Here is a 19,654-nt window from a genome sequence, read left to right as displayed (position 1 = left end):
AGTGGCCCCCAAATTGGGGTCCTCATAGCTCTTAAGAACTCCCAGAGGGAGCAGTGGAAACCCTACAGTCTTTTCCTATAGTTGGAAACGCCTATGAAACCCCACATTGATCAAGGAAGCCACACAGTGTACTTAATAAATGCAGTGGGGGTATTTTTCAATTAATGATATTCACGGGGAGTCAGAACCAGATAATTAAAGTGGCCTTTGAACTAGAGCATATAACACGGCTGAAGAGCCCGTGGACAACGTGAGCTTGCACGCACATAGTTCACACGGCCACGCGGGGGGGAGACGCCTGTGTATGGCCCAGCTTCATGGAGTATCAGTAACCATTCACCCTGCAGGTCTCCCCCACCCCCTTTGGGAAAAATGCCTGCGTTGGACTGAGGTCATGGGCCCTCTGATTTCCAGAAAATGAACTCAGCAGAAGTCAACAGAAAGGGAGGGGAGGCAAAAGAAGAGACAAAGAGAGAACACACAAAGGAAGGTCTAAGAATTAGTCAAGCACCTACTTGTTTCTCTTTAGCTCTATGACCCCCGACCTCACCTGATCATACACCAAGATTCAATTGCAAAGTGAAGAGATTTGCTCTGGGGACTGGCTGCAATGGTTTCCCTACGGGCAAATAAGGGAAGAAAAAAGATACGAGTTGTTCTTTTTCAAAAGGGATAAATGCAAACAGGGAAGTCTCCAGTAACCCCCAGATAGCCAGGTCTATGTGGGGTTCAGCTTTGCGGATTGCCAGAAGAGAGGTGAACGGGGAAATGGGGCACAGGATCGGGATGTTTGCTGCTAGGACTTTCTCTACAGTATCCACAAATGTGATCTCTTGTGCTCAGCCTGCGCTCTGACTCAGGGACTGCTGCACGAGCGGGGTCCTCGCGCTGACTCGGGCCTCACTCCCAGCGCCACTGGCTCTCCTGCGTGGCCCCATCCGGTTGGCATGGCGCTCCGGAGCAGATGGCACGATAGCATCCTGCCAGGAAAATAGTATGTGTCTCGTGTTAGCAGTTTAGAGGGAGACTCACCATCCCCGAATTCCAGCTGAGAAGTTTGGATCCTATCGTTCTATGCCTGGGGGGGAGAAATGTGGCTACTCTCTGTGCATCTTTTTATTTTTCGAGGATTTATTCATGAGCAGGAAAAAAACCCACGACTTTCACAGGAAGTGAAGATTAAAAATAATTGATGCTTAAAACTTCAGCGTTAGAATTTAATTTTCCAGATAACTTTTCTCAGTGCCAAAGAACCCCCCTTTTCAAAGGAAATATTATTCAGAGCCTCAGTTAGATAGCAAAAATAAACAGCCAGGGCAGTTTATGGAGGGGTGCTGGGCGGAAGGAGAAGGATGTGTCCTCATCCTCCCTCTTTCAGCCTTCTGGGGCTTGGAAAAACACCTTTCTTTTTTTTTTTTAAGATTTTATTTATTTATTTGAGAGAGAGTTAAAGAGAGAGCACAAGCAGGGGCAGAGGGAGAGGGAGAAGCAGGCTCCCTGCTGAGCAGGGACCCGGATGTGGGGCTTGATCCCAGGACCCTGAGATCAGGACCTGAGCTGAAGGCAGACACTTCACCGGCTGAGCCACCCAGGAGCCCCAAAGAACACCTTTTAAAAGCCACTAAAAGGCACCGATCCCTGTCCTGAAATGTCCCCTTTAAGGGGACAACCTGAAAATGTCCCGTTTAAGGCTACCCATTTGTATTCTTATCAAGCATTTATACCTAGTGTGAAAAATGCATAGATTGGCTTGTAGATATTACATAAATAATTAGTTCTTGAGCTGGGTCAGGTGCTCCCATGGAGGTCGGAAGTAGGGAAGAGCATTGTGTGGTCCCCATTCCCTGTGAGCAGGTGCAGCTCGAAGTTCAGTTCTTACAGCATTAACTGAGCCCCTAATATTGCAATAAACCTGAGACATACACAGCCGAAGCCCAGCAGAGCATTATTTAGCTGACAGCGTAGCCCTAGCTTCTAGGTCAATCCAGGGCCTCACGGAACAATGAAATGAAGAGCCAGATGCCCTGTCATATGACGGTTCCCCCAACTCCAAGGCTCTTCTTACCAACCCTGAACTGACTGTACACCTTATGCCCCAGAGGTTACCCACTGAGTTCAGAAGCAGCCCACAAACGCACCTGGTTTGGCTCTCACAGAGTATGATACGATATGATACGTAAAATGAAGTATGCATATAAACTAAAATGTACATACAAACGAAAGCATACATATGAAATATGTATATATAAAATAACATGCATATATAAAATAATATGCATATCTAATACATGTATAATACGTATATGGATAATGTGTGTATATATACATATATATCCAATATTTTTTCAATCTAGAGATTCTGTCTTTAAAATTATAGATAATGTACCATCAGGACCCCCTTTCTCACGTGCAAATGGTAGATGGAGGCGTGGCTTCTCCTCCAGTCTCGGGTTTGACTCCCCAAGGCTGTTTCACTCACTGCTTTTGGAAAGACTAGATGAAATAATATGTGTAAATAACATCAAAATGTTCCCAGCACACAGTAGGTGTGCAATAAATGGTAGCTATGATCATTTATTTACTTGCCTGGTCAGATGAGGCGTTTTGAGTTTTCACCCCTGTTTTACATACAGAGTCTTGTTAAAAACTACTGGAGAATCTACGTTACCTGCGTAATAAACACAATATATGGTTGGGGTATGTTTAGTTCAATTAACATTCCATAGAGGAAAGCAGAACATAAGGGGACACAACGGCAAGGAGGTAGGGAGGGGGTATAAACTCTTAGAAACTGGGAAGAAAACTCACTTTGGGCTCAACTTGGACCCCTCTTCCCAGGGCCCCTTCCCCTCCCACTATGGCCTTACCACCACCCAGCCGATCTGTTGCAGCTTCCTTCCTCCTCCCCCTAAGAGCATTAAGTGTCTTCATGGCGTCTCAAAAACGGTCAATCAACTCACCCCACACGTCTTTAGGTGTCTGCATTCTCATCGTGATAAAGTCTGGAAAAGAGGACAGAAGACCGATGCCCCCACTGGAGTTGTCTTTGCTAAGATATCAGGTGTCATGTTGCAGTGTTAAGGTCTAAAGAGGACAAGGAAAGAAAGCAAGCTACTGAACAGTACTGCAAACATTTATGTTTCCATCTTTCTTTCCCAATAGGTGGTTGAGTCTGAATTATTTTTATAGCCCCAAATCTACTTTAGTGCTATCCCAGGGCATACACTCACGTAGATGTTGGTGTGATTGAGCAAATACAATTTGGGGGCCACTGGGCGCCTTTTTTTTTTTAAAGCACAGAGGTATACCATACTGGCCACTCTGTGTCAGCTCCCTCCTCTAGACCCTCTTCCCCTGTTTCATCTGTAATGGCTGGAATAACCCTGACTCTCATCCCTTCTCTGTCTGTGTATTTTCACTCATGTTTGATGGTCTCATTCCATTCGTCCCTCTCTCTCTTAAGATTTTATTTATTTATTTGACAGAAAGAGAGAGAGCACAAGCAGGGGGAGGGGCACAAGGAGAAGGAGAAGCAGGCTCTCCGCTAAGCAGGGAGCCCAATGCGGGGCTTGACCTCAGGACCCTGGGATCATGACCTGAGCCAAAGGTAGATGCTTAACTGACTGAACCACCCAGGGGCCCCTCTCATTCCATTTCTTGGTTTTAAACACCATCTATCGGTTCTTGACTCGCAAAGGTCTCTCTAGACCTTGCCTCTCCACTGAGCTCCAGACTCGAATCCAACAGCCTACTGGTCACTTTTACTTAGATCTTAAATATATATCTTAAATTTACTGTGGCCAAATCAGATCTCATGGTTTCCCCACCCCTCAAACTTCCATTCTCACTCTTCTTAGTCTGTGACAGCGTACTCGGTATACTTAGTGTATGACTCTAGCCCCAGACTAGTATTCCTGACTGTTTTCTTTCCCCAACCAAAGAATCCTTCTGTTTCCATCACCACTTCTTCTGACTCTCTTGCTATAACCCTGGTCCATCACGCTCCCTTTGTTTGCCTCCTACCTGGTCTCCCTTTCGCTACTTCCTTAATTCTAGAATCCATTCTCCACATGGCAGAGTGATCTTTAAGCAATGTAAGTAAGACCATGTCACTCCCCATTTTAAAAATCTCCCTCAACTTCTTACTGCATTTACTATGAAATCCAAACTTCATCCCAGTTTTTCTGGTCCTACACAGTGCCTACCTCATCTCATGCTATTCTCCTCCTTTTTCGCTAGGATCCAGCCACCATAATCGTTTCTGTGTTCTTTAGACACAACAAGTTTACTTCTACCTGAAAGTCTTACAACCTGCTTGGAATGTCCCCATGCTTTCACACCAGCTCTTTTATATAATCCAGGTTTCAGCTGAAATACCACATCCTCAGAGACAATTTCCCGGTCACGTAAATAATACACCCCACCTCCCAGCAAATATCTATCTTACCACTCAAGGTTCTTTTCTTTTGAATTACCGAACTCTTAGAGCTGTCAGAGATTTCCTTGTTCCTTTTTTGCATGCTTATTTATTTCACATCCTTCCCTTTTAGAATATGAGTTTCCTATTCTATAGGCTCCTAGCCCATCTTATTAACCAGTGTGTCCTCACGGCCCAGTACAATGCCGGTCCCAGAACAGGTGGCCTGTTGAATGAATACTCTGCATATCATCATCACATTGATTCTAAGCGAAAGACAATACCAATGGTAGAGGCAACACAAGCTCTTACCCTGCTTTTCACAGTCTGCTTGAGCTTGGGCAAGGTACTTGACTTTTTTCAGACCATAAAGTGGGATATTAGGAAAGAGGCTGAATCTAGCACCTTTGATGAGATTAGAAAGGAAAGAGCAGAAATTGAAGACAAGGGACTGGAATGTTGGGAAGGAGAAAGGTGGGACAAGTAAGGTCTGATACCTTGGGAAGGAACTGTTTGGTGTATAGGTGATGGAAATGTCCTGTGAAAATGAAAGTCATTATAGCGCAAGGAATGGTAGAACCTGCAGTTATGGTAGGAGATAGAATATACCCCTGATAATTTGGAAATGCTTTTTGTGACCCTCTGTCTTCCATCAGGATGGACTACCACACCAGTGAAGTGGAACGTAATGACCTAACCCACAACAAGCATCAAAAAATCATGTATTGTCTGTATCAGTTGTCTTGAGAGTTGGGAAATGGCCCCACGGGGTGAATAGCAACAGAGTATTAGAACTCTTATGAATATTGATTTTTGTCTCATTATTTATTGCAATTTTTGTCTATGTTTAATGCGCACATTAGAGTAACGGATGTAAAACACATATAAGACCATATACCCAAAGCAAGACTACATACAATTGCAGCTCTTTCTTTTGCCTTCCTGATAAAGTTTTTGGTCAAAGTTGTAGTTATGACTAGTTTTGATGATGCATATATAACTTTATACTCCACCTTACATTTCAATCATATTTTTTAAATGTATGGATAATGTTTCTACAACCAGATGATGCGTTCATTAAGAAGAGAGCTCATGTCAGGGCTCCTGGGTGGCTCAATTGGTTAAGCGTCTGACTCTTGGTTTCAGCTCAGGTCTTGATCTCAGGGTCGTGAGATCGAGCCCCGCATTGGGCTCTGCACTGGGCATGGAGTCTGCTTAAGATTCTCTCTCTCCCTCTGCCCCTTCTGCCCTGCTTTCACTCTCTCTCTCAACGTATATATAAAAAGAGAGAGAGCGCATGTGTCACACATCCACCATCAGTCTCTGTTTTCCACAGAGACCAGCAGAGTGTCTTCCAGAGAGACCTCCGGCATTCCAGAAGTTCTGGTTGACTGATGGATGGAGAATAAACAAATCCCTCTGAGATCACACCATGAGAGGGAGAAATAGAGCAGGAGAGTTTGTTCTCTACCATCTTCCTTCAAGAAAAGTGGAGGAGTGCCCTTTCTTATGTTGGAGTTTGGATATGCTTCACTCTTTCCAAAATCTCATTAGGAAATTATGTAATTTTGGTCTTTTAAACTGAAGAAAAACAAGAATGAGTCCCGGAGGAACTAAAATGTTTGCCAGCTATAAAATCATCATCATCATTATCATCACCACCATATGCATATGTGTGCATGTATATATGTTTGTTTTATACAATATGTATATCCTTTCTTCTGTATACACCTTATATGTCTCATATATGTACATATATGCACATTCATATATGTGTATATAATATACCATCTCTCCCGCATATAAGACATACACATATATTACACACACACACACACATACACACAACACACGACTGTCTGTTCAAATGCCTTTCAGAGGCACAATGATGCATAATTTTCCAAGTCAACATAAAAGGCATATGTGATGTCACTATATCTTTGATATTAGAAAAGATTATATGAAAGCTTTTCACCCACGTTCATCTGTGCTTCAGGTATTGCTAATTTAATTGCTAAAAATGTAAATATAAATTAATGAATACTTTTTCTGATCATCGTTTTATGGATTGGAAAAAATGGTAAGCATTTCTTTCGCACATCTATAATTATTTAATGATATCTACATAAAGGCTTTTAATTATATGGAATAGTAATAATAATTATAAAGGCCCGCACTCAGCCGATAAAAATATATATTGTTCAAGAAAAATTATGATGTCCATTAAAAATGAATTATTTCTGCCAGTGGATGGCTCACATGACATTTTTCAACAATTAAAACATATGCAGTGTTCCATTTTTATACTTATCGAAGAAAAAATTGCTGGTTTGTGAAATCCAAAATTTTTTGTTGTTTTTCATTCCTTTAACCCCTCTTAAGACTCTTATTTTCTTATTCTGTTGGTGCCAAGGATGTGCCTACCGACTCTGAAAAGACTCATACAAAGAAATATTGGGTTGATTTTGCGTGTTGAAATTTAGTTTCAAGTTGATCTCATGGAATAGTGGAATCGAGTGTTCCTACCTTTGTGTGTATGTCAGTGTGTGCTTACAAGCAGCCAAACTATAGCTACCTGTGGAAGAAGTCTTGTCACATCCTTTTTCTCTTAACCAAAATCGTGACATCCAGATTCCTATAATGTTCATATATATTCACCAATATTTGTAAAATCAAGATGAGACAAAAATCTAATATTTGCGCATGTGATAACTTCTAAAATAGTGGTTTTTTCCTGATATATAACTTGAGCTAAAATTACATTAAATAATTCAACAGAGGAAACCATTATCTTTTAAAAAGGACTCAAAATTGAGAATTTAGTGTCCTGAGGTGAAGCTGGCAGCTAACCGAACGACATTAAAGACATCATTGCGATGCCAATAGCAGAGTCTTCCTACCATTTCTTTTTTTGTGAAAACTTAAAAAGGAACCATTTATTTATTTATTTATTTTTACAAAAGCATTCACCTTTTTTGGCTTAATACAAAGAAATAATACTGAAATAACCTCCTGAAATGAGAATATTTCTATACTGCATTTCAAAATTTGGGTTCGAAGAGTGGGGGGATGAAGAAATTAGGCTGGTCAATGCGATTAGTGTTTCAAAAATAAAAAGAGAGAGAGAGAGAGAGTCCAATTAGAAGTATCCTGGGGTTATTAGCGATAACAGTGCTCATATCCAATTAAGATGAAACCCATTTTACCAGCTTAATGTGCCACCGCTGGCAGTGTGGGTTTATTACTTTTATCAGACTTGAGAACTGAAACTTGAAATGATACGTATGCTGGGTACCAAAGAGACACTGTTAAGACTGCGAGAGATAACTGGAATAAAATGAGATGCCTCAAAAGTTGTTGATTAACAAGTATTGTGGATTTGGGGCAGGGGAAGCAATGGGTCACTTGGTGCTTGCAAGGACAAGGCTCCCTGGGCTGTGCCCTGGGATTCTGAAGGCGAGAGGGTACTTGGATGTCCAAAAATGCAGTAAGAGGGCCTATTCATATAAGACAAGACAGCCTTCGAAATCCATGATGTCCCTTTTCCATAAAAATTCGAGAGAACAAAAGCAACTGTTCAGGATGAATGTCAGGTTTCTTGTTTTCCTTTCCAGATTAAAGGATATAATAACTAATGATTGGTATTAATAATTAATAAGAAAATCTCTTCTATTATCCTCAAGCTTTCCAAGATAGGCTACACAACAGTAGAACTTATTTTTTGTTAATTAAGTTTTATTCCTTTATGTTTTTAAACAACAGCATGAACCTTTCACAAACATTATCTTTACATTTCTATACCACCCGTCTGAGTACCACGGAATGATTAAAAGCAAACACATACATACACAATAAAGCTTCCCACTTAGCGGCAATAAAATCACTGTTGCATTGCTTCAATAGACATCTCCTTGACTAATGAAATTCTTGTCACTCATTTCTGAAGCTGGGGGGGGGAGGCTTTATTGTGCAGGCATCGTGTTCTGGTTGCTTGTCTTTGGTAAAATATTCTGTGCACGGCCAGGAATGTGTCATGAAATTGTTGGTGAGATGGCCCTGTGGCAAGGCTGCCCTGGTGACCAAGGGTCTCATGCAAGTTGTTCTTTTGGGAAACACAACAGTATTCCTCTGCTGGAGTGTCTGAGCCCACTTAGGAAAGACCCCTGCCATGACACTAAGGAATAAATAAGAGAGGCTGGAGGCAAGTGTGCCCAAGAGAGGGAAGGTGGCGTGATCAAGTTAAGAAACACAGGCCATTTCAGCGAGATTGTGAGATACATGGATTATGAATAAAGTGAACTATATTTTCATAGTTACTTTATGATGCAATTTCCAATCATGTCCGAGTCCTGTGAGCCTTTCAACTTCATAAAAAAGTAAATGTACTATGGTGTTGGCAGTGTGTATGTTTGTTTCTGCCAACTAGAAAGCCAAGGGCTCTGAATATGCCTTATGTCGGCACAGGTCACATGGAACTCTTCTAGAAAACAAAGTAAAAATGAAGATTAAAGGAAAAGTCATGAAGTTTTTTCATGTGTACGGACACATTTCCCAGACTTTTTAAATCAATGTGCCTTAGCGCCAAAAGCAATGATTACCAGTTGGTACTTTCCGAAGAGCGACATTTATGTGGCTTGTTGAATGCACATATTTTCACTGTTTCTAAAGCTATATGTATCCCCGGTACAGTAGCCAACTTGCTCAACTACTGTTGGTCACCTTCTGGATGATCACTGTGATTAAGATGGCACAAACTTTGCTGAGAATAAGTCTTAATGAATCCAGGGAGTAACCACATTGTACATAGTTCGATTTATAGAAAAGGATCATACATATTTGGGCTTTCCATTATTTAACAGTTAAAAATTTACTTCCAGAAAAATACTAGGAGTTAGACATGTGTTTTAGATAATAGAAGAATTGAAATAGCTATATGATAAAGGAGGAATAGCATTGGAGAGAATGCTCATTAGCTCTCAAAAGCATTTGATGTCATCAGTAAATTTAAACTTTATTAAAGTTTAAGTGGATCCCTAAGAGCCAGTAAGAGAGTATGGTTTGATATTCCTGTCTTTTCCTCTTCTTGAATGAAAAAAAATGGAACTGAATTTATTCATTATAAAAAAATAAAAGACACCACAGTGAGAAGCGTTTCACACAACCATACTTGAGACAATGAGGATAGGCCTGGAAATTGGATTGGAATATATTTTAAGTCCTATAGGTAACAGTCTCAATTCACCTCAAGCTATGAACCTAATACAAGCCTTGAAACATTCATTTCAGGACATATCCCTTGCAGAAAATAAAGAAAACCCAGATAGTTTAATATTGTCTGTCTGATTTTACTCCATCCAAAGAAAAAAATAGTATTATCATAAACATTCTTCCAGAAATTTTTCTGCTGAAAAAAGAAAAACCAGGGTGTCTGGGTGGTGCTGTCGGTCAAGCGGCTGACTCTGGGTTTTGACTCTGGTCATGAACTCAGGGTGGTGAGATCAAGGCCTAAGTCAGACTCCGTGCTCACCGGGGAGTCTCCTTAAGATTCTCTCTCTCTCTCCCTCTGCTCCTCCCCTTATGTGCTGTCTCTCTAAAATAAATAAAAATCTTTAAAAAAAAAAAAAAAGGAAGAAAGACCTGACCCAGAAAGCAAAGACCATAAAAGCAAAAATAAACTGGTGAGACTACATCAAATTAAAAAACTTCTGCATATTAAAGGAAACCATCAATACAATGAAAAGATAGCCTGTGGAATAGGAGAAGACATTTGCAAACATATATCTGATTACAGGTTAATATTCAAAAGGTGTATATCAATAACTCATATAACTCAATGACAACAAAAAAACCAATCTGATTTAAGAATGCACAGAGGAACTAGATAGACATTTTTTTTTCCAAAGAAGGCATCTAGATGCTAACAGGTACATGACAAGGTGCTTGACATCACTAATCATCAGGAAAATGCAAACCAAAACCACAATGAGATACCACCTGACATCTATCACAATGGCCATCATTAAAAAGACAAGAGATCACAAGTGCTGGAGTGGATCTGTAGAAAAGGGAACCCTTGTGCACTGTTGGTGAGAATGTAATTCGGTACAGCCACTATGGAAAGTAGTATGGAGTTTCTTCCAAAAATTAAAAATAGAACCACTGTATGATCCAACAATCCCACTTTTGGGTATATATTCAAAGTAGATGAGCACAGGACCTTGAAGAGATGTACTCCCATGTTCATTGCAACATTATTCAAAATAGCCAAGACATGGAAACAACCTAAGCGTCCATCAATGGATGAATGGATAAAAAAGATGATACATACATACAATTAAATAATGTTTAGCCATGAGACAAGAAAGAAATCCTGCTGTTTGCAACAACATGAATGATTCTTGTGGGGATTATGCTAAGTGAAATAAGTCAGACAGAGAAAGACAAATACCGTATGTTTCGCTTATATGTGGAATCTAAAAAAAAAAGCCAAATGCATAGAATCATACTAGAATGATTGCCAAAGGCTTGCAGATGAAGGAAAATGGGGATGTTGGCCAAAGAGTACAAACTTCCAGCTATAAGACAAGTAAGTTCTGGGGATCTACAGTACAGTATAGTGATTATAGTTAAGAATCCTGTCTTATATAGTTGAAAGTTGCTAAGATGGTAGATCTTAAATGTTCTCACCACAAAAAAGAAATATTAATTATGTGATGTGGCACAGGTGTTAGCTAATACTATGGTGGTAATCATTTTTGCAATATATATCAAATTAATACACTGCACACTTGAAACTTACACAATTATTTCAAAAACCAAATAGTGTCCATTCATGTGTATGTATCTGCCTGCATTAGTCCCCTCTTGTTGCATAACCCACGACCACAAATTTAGCAGTTTCAACAATACACATTTACTATCTCTTTTCTGTGGCTTAGGAATCTGGACACAGCTAAGTTCTCTCTTTCAGGATGTTGGCATCTTGATCTCATAGTACCTGATATTTCACCGGAGCTGAAGGTTCGGTTGGGAAGATCACTTATGTGGTCGTCAGTTAGCATCATTCAATTTCTTTTGGGTTGTTGGGATGAAAGATTTAGTTCCTACCTGGCTGTTGGCCAAAGGCTGTTCTCAGCTTTTTGCCACAAAGATCTATCCAACATGGCACTTCGCTTCATCAAAGCCAGCAAGGAAGAGAGTTGGCTTGGAAGACAGAAGTTCTCATCTTACATAATATAATCAGAGAAATGATATTCCTTCACCTTTGCTCTATCCTTATCGGTTAGAAGTAAGACGCAGACCCACACTCAAGGGGGTGGGGGGTGGATTATGCAAGAGCATGAATACCAGCAGGCAAGGATTACTGGGGACCGTTTTATACTCTGCCTCTCACTGTGGGTCTAAGATTGAAGATGTTAAAATAATCTGAGAAATGTTGGTAAGGTGTATTTACATAGAAAAGCTATCTCTGGCTATGATAGGAGATATTTAATTCAGCTCTGCGAAGTGACAGGGGAAAAAAGTTCATCTTTAATAACTCTCAGTTTTTAATTATTTATTTTTTTAGTTTTAAAAAGTGATTGATTTGGATATTTCTGTAATTTTCAAAAAACATTTAAATTTCTTAGATGTTAAAAAGAATCCTTGCGCTGCCCCTCGTGGCTTTCATAATTTAAAATTTAATTGAATTTAAAACATCTTAATTGGTAGGCAGCCAGTGTGTACATACTTAAACTAAGCACCTTATTTATTGTTTTTCGAAAATAAAAAAAATCTATTAAAATACGGCTTTTACTGCATGTCAACTTGATGTTTGCCTCAAAATACAGATGTGAGCAAGAGTACTTATGGGATATAAATGTTCTATTATTGCTAATAAATAGTACTTATTTGAAAACTATCTCTATTAATCTCTTTCAAGAATGCATTTAAAACGAGCATTGCTCAACGTATAGAACTATCAAATTGCTACATCATACACCTGAAACTAATATAACATTATATATCAACTACACTTCAATGATCAAAAAAAATTTTTTTAATAAAATAATTAAAGTCAAATGCACGTACAGAAACATGCAGTCATAAGGAAGAGGGGCTGATGACAAAAGACATTAGGTGATCAATTTTCTGATGGCTGTCAATGTCCCAGTTTACTTACATCTGCACAATATTTTCCCCATTTCACCAAAGATTTTGGGTTCCCACTGCTGAAAATCCATCCCTGTGTAGCCCAGGGCTGTCCACCTTTCTCCAGATTGGCCCTTAATTGCCATAATCAGCAGCTTGAATTATTGGCTCGACTGATGGAAATGTGTTCTGTCTTCTCGCCAATAAGAGCTTCTTTCCTTTATACTCCTCCCTTTTTTTAAGACGATAAGAAAAAAGGCAATAAATTAATGACTTTTTAAAAGTCTAAACTAAAACATTTGTGAGTAAAATGGAATTTCATGATAAGGCACAGACTGCCCAGCTTCATTCTCATTAAAGAGGAAAGTATTTATGTATCTAGTAAAGGTTTAAAAATAACTAAGCAGACAGCAGCACCCACTTAAAGTTGGGAAATAATGAATCTGCAAATCATTATTGATTAAGCTGTGAATTCAAGATCGCTTCTTAACCTAAGAACATTTCTTGACCCATACTTTTTTTTCTTTTATTTTGTCAAATGAATTCAATTCAATTAGTAGTATTGAACACTTATCTGATGCATGGTACTCTAGGAAGGTGAAAAATACTCAGATTCAGTCTTCGGCCTGCTTGCCAGGAACATAGTTTGCCTAAGTAATGTCAGGGCTTTCTTCCAATCCAACCCCACTTGCTTCTCAAGGCAAAAGTCTAGGTCATTCACTTATAGAACATTCTGTCTTAGGGCCTGTGCACATACAGTATGTTTAGATCCTTAGCAGAATCCCTCGGTTCCATCAGGAGAGTAGCCTTCCTCTAGACAGTGGTAGTAGGTGTAGTTTCCGTGTGGACAGTACGGGTAGGATTAGTCATAGAACAATGGTGGAACCCAGGAGGCTCCATTCACAAAGCAGCTAATGAAAGCAGAGGGTCCAAGCCCACCAGCATCTCCTAGAACCTCCTGGATGTCGGGCTTTGGGAGAACCAAGTGGAAGAAGACTGCAATGCTGTCTCCATGTTCCATGGAGAAGATATCCAAACTAGGAGCCTTGAGGTTTCAATTCTGGCTTTGCCACTTACTCATCAGCTCGGTGCTCTTGGGTGCATTTTAATCTGTTTCTTCATCTATTAAAATAAAAACTGAGACTAATATTCTACATAAACGTCAGGAAGATTAAATGAGGTAACAACAGGTAAAAGGTAAACTATATAAATCCTGCTTCATTTTCATAATGAATGGCGGCTCAATCAATGTATGATGAAGGGAAGAGTTCACATTAATTAATTTACTTTTTACATCTTTTTAATAAAATTCAGCTGCAGGGATATGGGCTAAGGAAAATACTTTGGCTATAAGAGCAAAATCTTAGTAACACTTGCACTCCTTGAATTGACCCTCTGCATATGACTTGAAAATATGGAAGCCTACATTTACAAAGGAAGACAGAATCTAAGTTTTCAAATGCATTTTCTCTATGTTTGACATTCTGCAATATATGTGTTTGCAGCTTTGACTGAACTTAATTAAGAGCTTATTATAAGCCACGCACTGAGTCCCTTATGGACCATATTATTGTATCTTCCTAGCGACCCTTTGAGTTAGTACCGTTCTCACTTCACAGATGAACAAACTGTGGCTTAGGAAGAGCAGGGGCCCTGCCCAAGTCACATAGTGAACACCTACAGAGTCTGCCCAACTCCAGGTTTCTGGTTTTGGTTTTGGTTTTGTTTTTAGCACCAGTGTATCATGATTAAAGTAGGCTTTGATGGTCCGTCTCTGAGAATCTTCATGCTAGCCTATAGTGCGGGCATAAGTATTCTCATTGAATATAAATAAGAGTAGAGAAGCAAGTCCTACGGTTGATAAGTGCCACAATTCTGACCTCGAAAGTCCTTCCTTTTTCATGGTGCTTCTCATGGAAATAAAATATTAATCAAATCCTGTTTGAAATACTAGCTCCTGATATTTCTCTATATAATAGCAGGTCTTCGACCACATTTCAAGGGCTTCTATTTATTTAGCATTCCTACTTTCTCCCTTTCAAATTCTTTGTCTTCCCAGTGTTTCCAGATGGCTCTTTGAACTCATCCAAGTCCAAATCCCATCAACCCTTCTCTCTTTTTCTTCTAGCTCTGATGATTACTACCACTCCAGCGCATGCTCGGTCACACACCCCCAGAGCTGTGCTTGTCCACCTTCGGCCCCTTGAGGGCTGCAACCAGAGCTCAGGGTCTTCAGAGCCCAGATGCCTGGAACACCATAGGAACACAAAAGAGATCATGGAAGGCGAAGCACACGAACACACATTCATGAGTTGCGGGTTGATTCCACTTCAAACACACTTAAAAAAAAAAAAAAAACTTTCCCTGTCTTTTTTCAATTTTGGTAAGGATGAATTCCTTAAAACAAATATGCTTTACAAAATAATGTATTTACACTTTACAAAAGGGGGAGAAAAAAAAAAACATTTCCCATAGCCTGGGATAGCCAACTTTTGCCGTCCTGAGTTACCTAAGATATGCGCTTATATTGAAGATTTTTATAGGAATCCTTTTTAGTTTTAAAACTACCTTCTTACACAATATTTTGAGAGCAAGAACAAACAGTAAATTGTATTATCAACACAATGAAATGTACTAAAATATAGTGAAAACGAGATTTTTAAACCGGGTTTTTAAGATTCATTTGCTTACAAACACTAAATACTTTGTCTTCTCACTTATGGAAAATGATTAAGACTCTGAGAAATCAAATCTGGCCGTAAGTTGGAAACATCATGCGTCACAGGATCAAATTTTGACCAAATAACTTCAGCTTGCATCTTTGGTAAAAAGTTTAGAGTGAGTTTTGTGTTCATTGAACATATCAAGGTGGGGGGCTGTAGTGAGCTGAGAGGGGGCATGTAATTGAGTATGATTTCATCAAAAATGCACTTCTGCAGGAACTCAAAGTGCTCCCAAACTGTGGAGTTAAAAACTTGTTTTCCTCTCATGAGAGTACAATTTTTAAAATAATCTGAAATATTAATTCTCCAAGAAAAACTATCCAATGAGGAATTTAGTTCATGTGGTACGTTTCCCCCCCCCGCCCCTCCCCTTCCTTCCATCTGAATATTTAACATAAGAGAAAAGTCCTGCTCTATTTTTTCTGCTGCAATCACAGCAGTTTCTGTTTCTAACCTAGGAAGAATGTGGTTGGGACTGAAAAGCCCCCTGTCCTATTGTTAGACTCCCCAGCACTGATCCTTGCTTTTAACATCATAATGAAGGATGCTCTTTAGTGGATTATCTTGAGAAGGGATTAACTCCTTCAAGTCTTCTAGGGGGCAAGGTGTTTTGAGCCCTAAATACACACCAATTGCCTGCTTAACTTTTCATCTTATTTTGAAAACTGCCCAGCTGGAATTCAAATTCTTTTCCATAGAGCTGAATTTTATTAGTAGCAAAGTTGGAGTTGGAGGGGGGGAGCAGATGCTAAATATAAGCTCTGTTCTTTTAATCTCGTGGGGCCAAATGTTTCAGACATTTCACTGAGACAGGCACGTCAGGATAAGACTCAATCTAAACTTTGCTGTAAACTCTGCAAGGGCTTAAATCCTCACCCCATCTCCCAGGCTCATGACTGAAGCTTTTAAGAAGACCATACTTTTACTAGACCTCTACCTTCAAACGCCGTTTGTCCAAGGGGTCCCCGTTTCATGGCTTTTAACATTATCATCTGCGTTTTTTTTTTTTAAGTCACACCAAAACTAGAATTCAAATGCCTAATACACACGCGCGCACACACACGCACACACACACACGCATACACACTCACTTGAAAAGGGGACTAATTGCTCTATAATTTATAATCAAGTGGTTTCTCTAGCCTCTGCTTCTTATCTTAATAACCATTTATTTCTGTCTGCCTATTACATTAATACCAAAATCTTGCATTTGTTTCGTATTCAACTTACCCCTTCCCCCATTTCTGTTATTAACAACCCCATTGTGTTATCGGATGATTTGCCAGGAAACCAGATAGTCCTAAATCTGTTCTTTCTCTTACTTTTCTCTTAATTCCAACTTTTTTCTTAGTGGCTTACGACTTTTCCTTTGTTCAACTGAAGACGCTTTTGCCACCGAAAGCGCTCATTTTCAAAGTGTGAAAATGTGGATAATTCCTTGTAAACACATCCACAACAAAACTTTTTCTTGGAACTTTGTCTCTCGACCTGTTTGGGTTTTTTTTTAATCAAATAGCAGTAGGTATCACCTGCCGCTTTTAAAAGGAATGTATAAATAAATGAGAAACGCTCTGTCCGTCACGTAAGAAGTTTTACACGTGCGTACAACAAAAATAAGAGAAAGAACTTGAGAAAGTGAAGTTTTGTGATTTTTTTTTCAAACTCCGAGTAGTCAGGTGCACTTTCCTGTGAACAAAATGAAATGAACTCTTATTCTTTGTTTTATATCTATAATAACTGTATTCCAGAGGCTATGCTTTAATTGTAAATAATCCCCCACATTCTTTCAGTGTAAACTCTTTAAAGAGTCATGAATTTTATTTATACTCTCTCTCTCTTTGAGAGTCTTTTGTTTATTTGCTGTTTCGTTCTTTGTGAAATAACACTCCCAGAGGAAAATCCCCCTCTCTGCTTAAGGAATTAGGCCAGAGACAAAAGCAGGGCATTCTTTAAGCCTTGTTTTGTGCTAAGAGAAATGTTTGACATTTCTGTGGAGAGGTGTTTAGTTTGGATTCATTAGGTCTGAGGGACTCTTTTCTCTTTTCTGGCCTTTTAGATTCTGTCACTGTTTTTTTCTGTGTTTGGTAGACTGAAGAGAATTTACCAGGGTGTAATTAGGTTTCCTACATTCGAAGAGCGAAAAATCCAGTTGCTTTAAATGAGGAGACCGAGTATTCCCCTGGCTCAGCAGGGCCCGAACCTGAATCCCACTTTCTGATACCCATCTGGGTAGAAGCACTTGTGGCAGCGGAAGCAGGGAAGGAAAGAAAGGGGCTTTCATACAAGTTTAGGTCCTGATTGAAATAAATACCTCTTGTAAGCATCTTTAAACAGTTACTTGACAATCACGCCCACAGTTCTACTCAGGAAGGCCAAGACATTCGGTTATCCCGGGTTTTGTCTGGAAACACGAAAGAAATTCAGTTTTAACATAATTTTTAATACAAAAGGAAATTTAAAACACACACACACATTAAATATATATACATATATATGTGTGTATATATACATATATATATATTATTTTTTTTAATTTTACAACACCTTGACTGGGCTCCCTTCCTTCCCTAGTTGATTTAAAGGATATTAATTGCCTGGCCTGGAAATGGTACATTTTTGCTAGATCATTCGCCTCCTGCTTAACAACAGAAATCTTTTTGCTGCATCTCCTGAATTACTAGAAGCTCAACTATTTGGTAATTCCCCAAATCCTCAAGCCAGAAATACCGCTTGGTCACCTTTTTTTCCCCCTTTTCTCCTTGGATGTGACATTATAAACTACATCGCAGTGATGTCTCTCTACTTTTCACTATTGCTGGTATCGAAGCAGGGAGGGAGCGAAGCCATGAAACCTTGAACACTCCTCACAAGAACAATCCAGAGATGAGCGAGCACGAACCATACGGACGGTACAGGCTCCTTTCCAACCAAATCCCAACTGATGTTACAAAGAGCTCTGACTTTCAGTTGAAGAAACCTGCCCTCCAGCGACTGTTGGATCATATGTTCTCCATCCACACCTCACCTCAGAGAGTGATGACGTTAGCAGGGCGGCCGAAGAACCCCGTGGCCAAGCCCTCACCGGTGACATCCTTATTGGGACACAGGCTTTCTCTGGCTGGCTGACAATGCCCCTTTGGCAGATCTGTCTGGGAAAGTGTTAACCAAAAATCAAAGACAGGAATACTATAGAAAGGTCTAGTGGCTGTGACTAGATGGGGAAAGACCAGATAACAGCATTTTAACTAGTGGATTGCACCCTTGTCAAGGGTGCCTCTCAACCCTCCCACACTCCCCCCCCCAAAAAAAATGTACTGATTTGTCCTTACGGAAATTGTGGAGACCCTGTCGGCCATGTCAGTCTAGCCCCATAAAGAAAGATGTGCATAAAGCGCTAGCCGTCTTCAGCCCACTCTCTTCAGAAACACTGTCACATTGTGTCCCAATGGATCCTCTTCCACTGGACGTTGAAAGCTACCATGTTTGTTAAAATTAATTCTAATCTTAATATTATTTAAGAGAACAACTCAAGACTGTTATTTCCCCCTTCTTTTTGAAACCCCGAATTGTACATTTCAGTTCAGTTCTATGGGATCCTAGCGGTGTATATCAAATATCATTTCTCAGTTCCACATGATTTAGAAGCCCCTGGAACAAAATATAAAGTTAAGAAAAAGAAATGGCTGAAATCACTGATTCTTTGAGAATAGTAAAAGATACATCGCTCAGACTTTGTTCGCTGAAGGGACAGCAAGTGAAGCATCTGTGTGAAGATGGGAATATCAATAAATCAAAGAAATTATTTAGGACATGAGGAGCAAGGTCCAATAATCCAAGGATGACCGTAGGTTGAAATTTAAGAGTTTCCTTTCCAAAAAGGAAGAACATAATGGTCCCTGGGTAGGAAAGGGGATCGGAAGGAAAAGGAGAAATGCCAAAAAAAAAAAAAAAAAAAAAAAAAAAAAAAAGAGCAAATTCCAGCATGTACACTACAGTCACCCAAATGCCTTTCTTAGAATCAAGTACTGAAAACTTGTCAGGGAGGTGTTTTGCAATAATGGAGAATGTCCCCAGTCCCTGAGATAAGGGTGGCGTATTACTGATCAGTCCACTTGGGTAAAACCTATCAATCTCAACAATGAGCCCACATATTAGAGAAGCATTTCCATCTCCATCCCCTGCAATAACCTTAAAGTAACAGGAGAGGAAGGAATGGGAGCCCATGAAGGAGTCTCAACTTCTATTTGAGAGAGCAGGGAGAATGTCCTAGTCCTTAAAGTAAGGCTCCTTTGGGTAACAACACAGGTGAATAAACTTGTAAGGGGAAACTCAATTTCTTTCTTTCTTTCTTTCTTTCTTTCTTTTTTTTTTTTTTTTTTTAAGA

At 39.6% G+C, this 19,654-nt stretch overlaps 1 long non-coding RNA gene across 1 annotated transcript; it reads right to left on the bottom strand.

Moving 5' to 3' along the window:
* Nucleotides 1–3,030: 3,030 nt before the first annotated feature.
* On the bottom strand, nt 3,031–19,640 carry LOC103660006. Its single transcript, XR_567658.2, has 3 exons — nt 18,296–19,640; nt 17,582–17,671; nt 3,031–3,084 (listed from the first exon to the last, which is right to left on the bottom strand). It is a non-coding gene; the product is annotated as an uncharacterized LOC103660006 (long non-coding RNA).
* Between the last annotated feature and the right edge of the window lie 14 nt (nt 19,641–19,654).

Source organism: Ursus maritimus, unplaced genomic scaffold (genome assembly GCF_017311325.1).
Source record: "Ursus maritimus isolate PB19 unplaced genomic scaffold, ASM1731132v1 scaffold_27, whole genome shotgun sequence".
Taxonomy (NCBI): domain Eukaryota; kingdom Metazoa; phylum Chordata; class Mammalia; order Carnivora; family Ursidae; genus Ursus; species Ursus maritimus.
This window is presented reverse-complemented; position numbering and strand designations above follow the sequence as displayed.